Source organism: Eptatretus burgeri, chromosome 4 (genome assembly GCF_056783735.1).
Source record: "Eptatretus burgeri isolate ZD-2024b chromosome 4, Ebu_testis_v1, whole genome shotgun sequence".
In the NCBI taxonomy this organism is placed as follows: domain Eukaryota; kingdom Metazoa; phylum Chordata; class Myxini; order Myxiniformes; family Myxinidae; genus Eptatretus; species Eptatretus burgeri.
This window is the reverse complement of record NC_140964.1, coordinates 32,244,328-32,253,442: the sequence shown is the minus strand read 5'-3', so window position 1 is coordinate 32,253,442 and position 9,115 is coordinate 32,244,328. Positions and strand designations below refer to the sequence as shown.

The 9,115-nt window shown below is 46.6% G+C and overlaps 1 protein-coding gene across 7 annotated transcripts in view; it reads right to left on the bottom strand.

Moving 5' to 3' along the window:
* The window catches only part of LOC147027752 (ELKS/Rab6-interacting/CAST family member 1-like), a 434,885-nt gene that overhangs the window by 348,033 nt on the left and 77,737 nt on the right, over window positions 1-9,115 (bottom strand). The gene's annotated exons all lie outside the window — the stretch shown is intronic.

Genomic DNA, 9,115 nt, shown 5'->3' with positions numbered 1-9,115 from the left:
ATCCTCTTCAAATTTCAAGTCAATCGGAAGAAATTGAGGATTTTGGAAATACCCGAGTTGTTGATCTTTGGTTGGCCTATGTCGACCTTTTGTATTGGCATCAAATGAAGCAACAGAGCGTCTACTCACAATAGCTGCAGCCGACGTTGGAGATGCAAAACATTGACAGACCTAATAATTGCAGAGCTGACAAAAACAGGACTTGACACGTCAAAAATATTAAGTCAGGTGTACGACGGGGCTTCGGTAATGGCTGGGAAGCACGGTGGGGTGCAAAAGTTGTTGCAAGAGATATTGGAAAGAGAAATCCCCTATGTGCACTGCTTAAATCACCAACTCCATCTGGTAGTTGTCCACGTGCTGGCAGCAGAGAAAGCTGTCACTGATTTCCTCGAGGTTTGTTGTTGCCTGTACAAATTCTTCAGAAAGCCCATTGTTGCTGCACAGTATAAAGGTGAGTGGTTAAAACGACTTCTTGATCAAAGGTGGATGGGACATTTAGCCACCGTGTCTGTGATCATAGGATCTTTTAAGAATATCACATCCTAACTGTCAGAGATTGATGCAGAGCGCGCCTACGGTGCAGAGATGAGGATGGAGGCTATTGGGCTTTTGCGGGAAGTCTCTGGGCCTGCCTTCATGTTCATTGCTATCTTTGTACAAAAACTGCTGATGTTGTTAGATGGCCCTAACAGACTCTTGCAGGCAGAGGACATGGACTTGCTAACGGGGTTGGAACGGGTGGCGAGTGCTACAGAGTGCGTGAAGAAACTCCGCTCTGAGGATGAGTTCACTGATCTGTGGAACAAGGCCAACGATGCTCGCACTTCTACACCTGCACCACCAAAACGGAGACGCACAATGCATAAGAACTTGGAACAGTTTGTAGTTTTGGAGACTACAGGACAAAACAACGACAATGAGAAGACGGAACTGCAGAGGGTTTTTTTTACAGCGCAATTGACACTGTGCTTGGCGAGATCGCTCAGCGCTTCAGTGAGCGCAACACACAACTCGCCCGTTCACTCGCTGCCTTGAATCCTGAAAATGGCACGTTTTTGGATCCCCACTTTCTCCAGCACATCATGACATTAACAAAGTCAACCATCAGTGAAACAGAGTGTGTGGTTGCAAAGCAGTTTATGCGCACACAGACAGAAAAGCAGCCAAACGAGAGATGGACAACACAAAAACTCCTCTCAACATACCACAAAATGCTGGAAGCCATGCCAAGTGTAGTGACTGCTATGAGACTTGGACGAACATTTGGTGTGTCCACTGCCATGTGTGAAAACTCATTCTCAACATTGAGGAATGTCTTCACTGACCATCGACGGTCCATGCGCCATGCACGCAAGGCACAACTGGTACAGCTGGCCTTCAAGAGAGACCTCACATGTAAATGCCTGAATGAATGGAAGGAGAAGGTCCTCAGAAGATTCCACACTGAGACGCATCGCCTGCAGCTCTTCTGACAGCGAGTACAGCGGTATAAAAACTATATGAGGAGTTCAGATTGTGTGTGTGTGACTGCTGGTGATGCATGTGTGGTTGTGGTAGCAGTGTGGTTGTGGTCAGCACCCACCGTGGCTGCTGCTTTGTACTTCTGAAGTTTAAGTTAAATGTTGTGTTTGGTGCTTTGCATATCCCATACCTAGTGCTTTGTGCATAACCTTACCTCTGTGTAATTGACTGCTTTAAATGCGGACCTTGTGGTATCTTCAGGCTGGTCGTATTTGCTGTTGATAGTTTAACGTGATGATCGCAGGTCATAGCCTACTGTATCTTATTTCAAAGTGCACTGATTCCGGTGCCAACCTCCCCCGTTTAGTCATTGTATCTCTGCTATATTAATTTTCTCATGCCAATTCTTGACAAATCCTTGTATAACTTCACCTGAATTGGTGCCAATTGTCTAATGATTGAATATCTGCATTGTGAATGTGCCAGTTTGTTGCGGCTCTCCTGCATTCAAATAATTTTAGGCCGAAAACATCGGAACATATTAAATCGAACTGAGATCAATTTGGATAGTATGTGACGGCAACCTCATTATAGATGTGTCAATGCTGCATGAATACAATTGTATACCGGGTTATCAAAAATATTAAATATAATAATTGTGCCCCCCCATCCAGTTCATATGCCCCTCTTAATACTGAGCCCTGGCTACGGGCCTGTACGAGCGTAATTTTTTTTTTTTAAATGACGTCAATAGGCAAAACTTTGACGTCATACGCCTGCGAAAACTATGCGTAATTTGTAATAAGATGCATTTAGTAATAATTTAGATATTTGAATGAAGTTTAATTTGGCGTCAACCAAATTATGTCCAAAAATGTGTTTTTTTGACATAACTGAGTTTGACAAAACTAACTGAGTTATGTCCAAAAATGTGTTTTCACGTTGTGTGACGTCACGTCGCGACGTTTAGTCCGATTAAGACGGGGTTTGGACACGGACAGTCTCAGGTGGATTGCCTATCAGGTGTAAAAATTTAAGAATGACTTGTCCAGCCGTTTGGGCTGTAGATGACCGGACAAACAAACAAATAAGCAGTCATAGACTGGTACTTACGAAATCCTCAACTTGACTTCTGACCTTGTCTAATAAAAGCTGTCTCGAGAGAAGGTAGCGAAGCAAACCAGAAGTTTCTACGATGATTCTGAACCAAACCATCAAAAATTGAATGTTTTGGATGTTTGACCTCACAGTGACCTTGCCCTTTGACAGATTTTGACCAAAATTTAATCAGCGCTCGCCATCACCCTCCTGAATCACGTGGTGTAATTTGACATTGGTGGCTTCTTCCGTTCTCGAGTTATTATTTTTTGGATGTTTGACCTCACTGTGACCTTGACCTTTGACCGATTTCGACCAAAATCTAATCAGCACGAGCCATCACCCTCCTGAATCACGTGGTGTAATTTGACATTGGTAGCTTCTTCCATTCTCAAGTTATCGTGCCTACAAACAAACAAACAAACATACAAACAAACAAACAAACAAGCAGTCATAGACTGGTACTTACGAAATCGTCAACTTGACCTCTGACCTTGTCTCATAAAAGCTGTCTCGAGAGAAGGTAGCGACGCAAACCAGAAGTTTCTACGATGATTCTGTACCAAACCATCAAAAATCGAATGTTTTGGATGTTTGACCTCACTGTGACCTTGACCTTTGACCGATTTTGACCAAAATGTAATCAGCGCTAGCCATCACCCTCCTGAATCACATGGTGTAATTTGACATTGGTAGCTTCTTCTGTTCTCGAGTTGTCATTTTTTGGATGTTTGACCTCACTGTGACCTTGACCTTTGACCTATTTTGACCAAAATCTAATCAGCACGAGCCATCACCCTCCTGAATCACGTGGTGTAATTTGACATTGGTAGCTTCTTCCGTTCTCGAGTTATCGTGCCTACAAACAAACAAACAAACAAACAAGCAGTCATAGACTGGTACTTACGAAATCGTCAACTTGACCTCTGACCTTGTCTAATAAAAGCTCTCTCGAGAAGGTAGCGACGCAAACCAGAAGTTTCTATGATGATTCTGTACCAAACCATCAAAAATCGAATGTTTTGGATGTTTGACCTCATTGTGACCTTGACCTTTGACCGATTTTGACCAAAATCTAATCAGCACTAGCCATCACCCTCCTGAATCACGTGGTGCAATTTGACATTGGTAGCTTCTTCCGTTCTCGAGTTATCGTGCCTACAAACATACAAACAAACAAACAAACAAACAGAAACGGAAGGCATCAATATACTTATGAAATCTTTAGATTTCGAAAGTAACAAACCAACAAACGGAACAGACCAACCATACTTGACAAAAATTGAAGATTTTGCCAAGTAACAAACAGACAGACAGACAGAATAACAAATTCGACCGACCAATATACTTGAAAAATCTTCGATTTTACAAGTGACAAACGGATAGAGTAAAACCCGAGGACTCCCTTTCGTCTGCACCCGGCGATGACGACATGCATCACCTGGATATGGAATTGGGAAGGACTTAATTTACGGTGTAAATTAAGTTTAATGCTTTGGAAATTTCACATTTTCTTGTGTCTATACGTATGGAGAAGAAGGAACATAGCCTTGCTTGCTTCAAGTGCCGGTAAATAGGTACATAGGCTTAGTTATAAGAAACGTTATTTCTTTAAATCATCAGATTTCATTCCAGATTTGGACATTCATTTAGTCCTCATCTTTTGTGGCCGACAGGATCGAGAGGGAAGGACGATGCTTGTGGAAGGAGTGTTCTTCCACAGAAGCTCGACATCAACTGCTCGTGAAACTTTCCTTCCTTTTCCCTCACACGTTTTTGTTCCTTCCCTCATGAGCCTTCTCAGTCTTTTAGTCTTCCGCTCATGTGAGCTTGTACCGTTAGTTCCTCTCTTCTGCCTTTTGTTTCTTCCCTTTCTGCATTCTGAGCCATCTGCTCAGGAGCACTCTTTGTCCCTGCTCACGCGAGCTTGTCACGAGTCCTTCTCTTCGCCTTTCTGCTTCTTCCTCCCATCAGATTTCTTCACCTCCTCCCACAAGCCTTCTCCCCCTCCCATTAGTCCGCAGCTGATGGGGGCAGGTGCATGACGTCACTTGTGCAAATTGCAACACCATCCTGAGGGAAGTTTCAACGAAGCCCCCGCCCCGCACTCAAAGCCCAAATCCGAAACGAGAGTCCCCAGCCCCCTCCTTTGCATGGAAAACGACCAGTCGCACTGTACCATACCCGCGAGAAGCACCACACCTCGCAGGCCATGCCGAGCACCAAGCACCACAAACCTGCATGTGAAACGTGACACGAGCATGCATCTGAGAGCACCCGAGGGGTTACCAAGCAATGCGCAGATGGAGGGAACACGGAAAGGAACTCCGCACGACCGAGGGATGACTGAACGGCCACGGGATTGAAGGTAAGACCAATGGGGGTGAAGGAGGGACTGTTGAAAGGATGTTTGATGGAGGGGAGACTATTGGCGGACCGTTGAAACGGGCTGATGGGGTAATGGAGGGAAGATTGAAAGTAACAGAGGGGGAGGGAGGGAAGACATCACATGGGATAAATACAGCCTAGCCAACGCATGCTTCCCAGATAGTCCTTGGTCCCTTGTCAAAGGGCTATCTATACAAAGACTAATGAAATAACTGATCCTCAGGACACCTGTGTGTCCATATATGCTCTCCCCCTGGGGTAAGATTTGCAAAACCATAACGATATTCTTATCACCCTTTACTTGATAAAAAGTTTTTCTTGTCCACCAACACAGAACAGCACTAGCATAGAGACCATTATTAGCCCCCGTTGGACTTAGTCCGAAACGAGGGCTTGTGGATTTGGTCTCGATTTTCGCGTGTGTGCGTCCGCAACCAGGGCCAGATTTAGGGAAAGATCAATGGGACATTTGTCCAGGGCCCAAACTCCAGGGAGCCCACGAAAAACAAGACACATTTATATATTTACAAGCTGGTAGGTTAGACTGGTTAAAAAATCAGAAAATGTGCTTCTTTACAATTCAAGAAGCATTTTGGGGGAAAGGGCGGAGGAGCTCCTTGTGAGCCAACGGCCATCCATATCTAGTGCCCAATTGTGTCTGCGGACGTCCTCCTGCAGTTGGGTCACTTCTTATTAGGAGGTTGGTGGCAGGATTTGCACTCCGGCCACCGTAAAACCCTTCATTCCGCAAAACACAAAAACGCAAAAAAATCTGAAAACCCACTCCGTGGGAGTACCTCCTGTGCAGCTTCCCTTCGCAGGGCAGCTCACCGGATGACAGGATTGGGGCAAAGCCTTCGGGACCCCCAATCTTTGGTAGGAGGGAAACCACGGGGTAACATCCCTGGGTCAGATTGCGGGAGAGTGTGTCGGAGTAGTGCTGAGGTGTCGTCCACCAGACGGCGGTCTCCTTGGGTTAACCTGAGGCGGTCCCTTCGGGTGGGTGCCTGGAATGTCCTATCCCTAAAAGAGGATGATCACCTGTCTCTGTTATCAAATGAGCTCAAGCGTTTGGACATCGGGATTGCAGCTCTCTCTGAGGTTCGGAGACCGGATTGCGGCGAGATAATGGTGGGTGGTTACACCTACTATTGGTCTGGTCGCTCTGATGGTTACCATACCCAAGGAGTTGCTGTAGCTGTGTCCAATAAGCTGACCCCAATGATAATTGAGGTAACACCGGTCAACGAGCGTATTATGAGATTAAGGATTCGTCACTCCTTAGGTGTCATTTCCCTGGTCTCTGTTTATGCTCCGACTGAGGCGAGTGATCTCACCGTGAAGGATGCATTCTATGCCACACTCGAGTCTGTGGTTGATCAGTGCCCCAGACGAGATACACTTCTAGTCTTGGGGGATTTCAATGCATCGACTGGAACTGATAGGGATGGTTATGAGGTGTGTGTTGGTCCCCATGGGTCAGGAACTATGAACCAGAATGGCACTAAGTTCCTTGACTTTGCAAGAAGTCATGGACTTAGGGTGGCTGGTTCATGGTTTCAGCGCCCACAAGCTCATCGCTGGATTTGGTATTCCAACGCTGGCGGTGTGGCAAAAGAGATTGACCATGTCCTCATTGACGGTCGTTGGAGGATGATCCAGAACTGCAGGGTCTACCGGAGTGCTCAGTTCCTCAATACTGACCACAGGCTTGTTGTAGCAACTCTAAAGCTGCACCTTAAATCCTGGAGAATGGTACCATCCCAGCCGAGGCTGGATGTTGCCAAGCTCAGGGATGAGAGAGTGAGCGGTTGTACCAGGCTGATCCCCCAACTGTCGAGTTGGACGTCAAGGGTGTTACAATCCCTGTTGCTGACCCTCGAATCAACTGTGGTCCACCTTCGCTTGTGGAAACACGGGCTGCGGTGAACCAGTTGAAACGGGGCAAAGCTCCAGGGATCTGTGGCATCCATGCCGAACTTCTCAAGGCTGGTGGAAATGCTGCACTCGTGTCGTTGCATGGAGTTTTGTGCTCTGCCTGGAACACAGGCATCATCCCAACTGACTGGAAGAGGGGCCTTGTTGTCCCTCTCTGGAAAGGGAAGGGTGATCGCCAAGACTGCAACAACTACCGAGGGGTGACGCTGCTCTCAGTGCCGGGCAAGGTCTTTGCTCGGATAATTCTCGATAGGGTTCGCCACCATCTGCTTGAGCACCAGCGTCCAGAGCAGTCAGGCTTTACACCAAAGAGGTCAACGATTGACCGTATCCTTGCACTTCGTGTCCTCACCGAACGCAGACGAGAGTTTCGGCAGGGGCTGCTTGCAGCCTATGTTGATCTCTGTAAAGTGTTCGATTCAGTGAATCGGGATGTCCTCTGGAGGATTCTTGGTCTTCGTGGGGTGCCACCAAAACTGATCGATCTGATGTCTGAACTCTACTCTGGGACTGAGAGTGCTGTGAAGTGTGGTGGTACCATCTCTGACTTATTTCCAGTTGTTACTGGAGTTCGTCAGGGATGTGTACTTGCCCCCACACTTTTCAGCACTTGTATGGACTGGATTCTAGGGAGGATGTCGGAGAGATCAAGTTGCGGTGCGTCATTTGGGAATGTCAAGATCTCGGACCTTGACTTTGCAGATGATGCAGTCATCTTTACAGAGACTTTAGACATCCTCTTGGGGGCCCTCGAGGTGCTGAATGAGGAGTCGGAGCCGTTGGGATTACGGGTTTCTTGGGTCAAAACTAAGATCCAGGCTTTCGGTGACATCTTGGATGCTGCTGTCCTGTCTGTGTCTGTTTGTGGTGAGGATGTTGAGGTCGTGGAGAGATTCACTTACCTTGGCAGTGATATTCATGTCTCTGCTGGCTGCGAGTCAGAGGTCAATAGACGTCTGGGTCGGGCCTGGGGAGTCATGGATTCACTGGATCATGGGGTGTGGTGCTGCCGGTACCTGTGCGGGAGGACGAAAGTCCGAGTCTTCAGGTCCTTGGTACTTCCAGTCTTGCTCTATGGGTGTGAGACTTGGACTCTGACCAAGGATCTGAGACGGAGACTTAATTCCTTTGGTACCAGGTCTCTTCGGAGAATCCTTGGCTATCGCTGGTCGGATTTTGTGTCCAACGAGCGGTTGCTGAGAGAGACTCGGATGAGATTTGTTACCTGCATAGTCCGTGAGCGTCAGTTGCGGCTGTATGGACATGTGGCTCGTTTTCCTGACTCTGATCCTGCTCACCAGATTCTCTCAGCGAGGGAGTCTCATGAGTGGAGGAGGCCAGTGGATCGACCACGTGCCTCATGGTTGCAACAGGTTGACCATCATCTCAAGGAGATGGGGATGGGCCTGGCATCTGCCTGGGGGATGGCCAGACGGAGGCCCCTGGAGTACCGGCGGAAAGTGGACGCAGCGACGTGCTGTTCTGGCACATGCTCCCATACCTGACCTGACCTTTGGGGGAAAAGCAGGCAAACAACTTTTGCTGGGGTAGTTTTTCGCGCTGAACACGAATCTGTTGTTTGCCGAGCCCAAAAATGCCTAATAAGGTCACTAATTAAGGTCAAAGGTCAATGAGTGCAAACTTCAAAAATTTTCAAAAAATGCTTATTTTGACATCCTCTATCCATATATGTGACTTATTTTGTGACATTTTGTAAGGTAAAGCTATAACAGGTAATCAAAATTGTAGAATTAAAGGAAATTGTTAAGGAAAAATTACACACTTTTGTAAATATCTCTGTAACGGTGCGACTTTTAGTTTCGTGTGGAGGTATACATTTTGCTTGCATTTTTTTACTCCTACGTCTACAGTAAGGAAGGGTTTTCTGCTTCTGCTGATGGTATGATATCCTACAGTGAATAAGACAGATGTGTTAATGACGTAATTTGCATATTAAGCATAAAGATCAAAGGTTAATGAGTATGAAAGGTGATTGTTACATTTTGCCTCACAGCTACTGGTAATTTTGCCCCTTGGCTTCTCCAAGTCCACTCCACTTGACAGTGTTGCCATCTATGTGAAGCCGGCTACATTTCACACTCGCCATGCTTGATATTCCATTTCCATTCAAACAGGGTGTTCTTGAAGTCGCCCTAAATGAGGAATGAATCTAATAGCCTAGACATCTAGTTAGTGCCTTAGGCATTACAAGAACAGGTAGGGATCC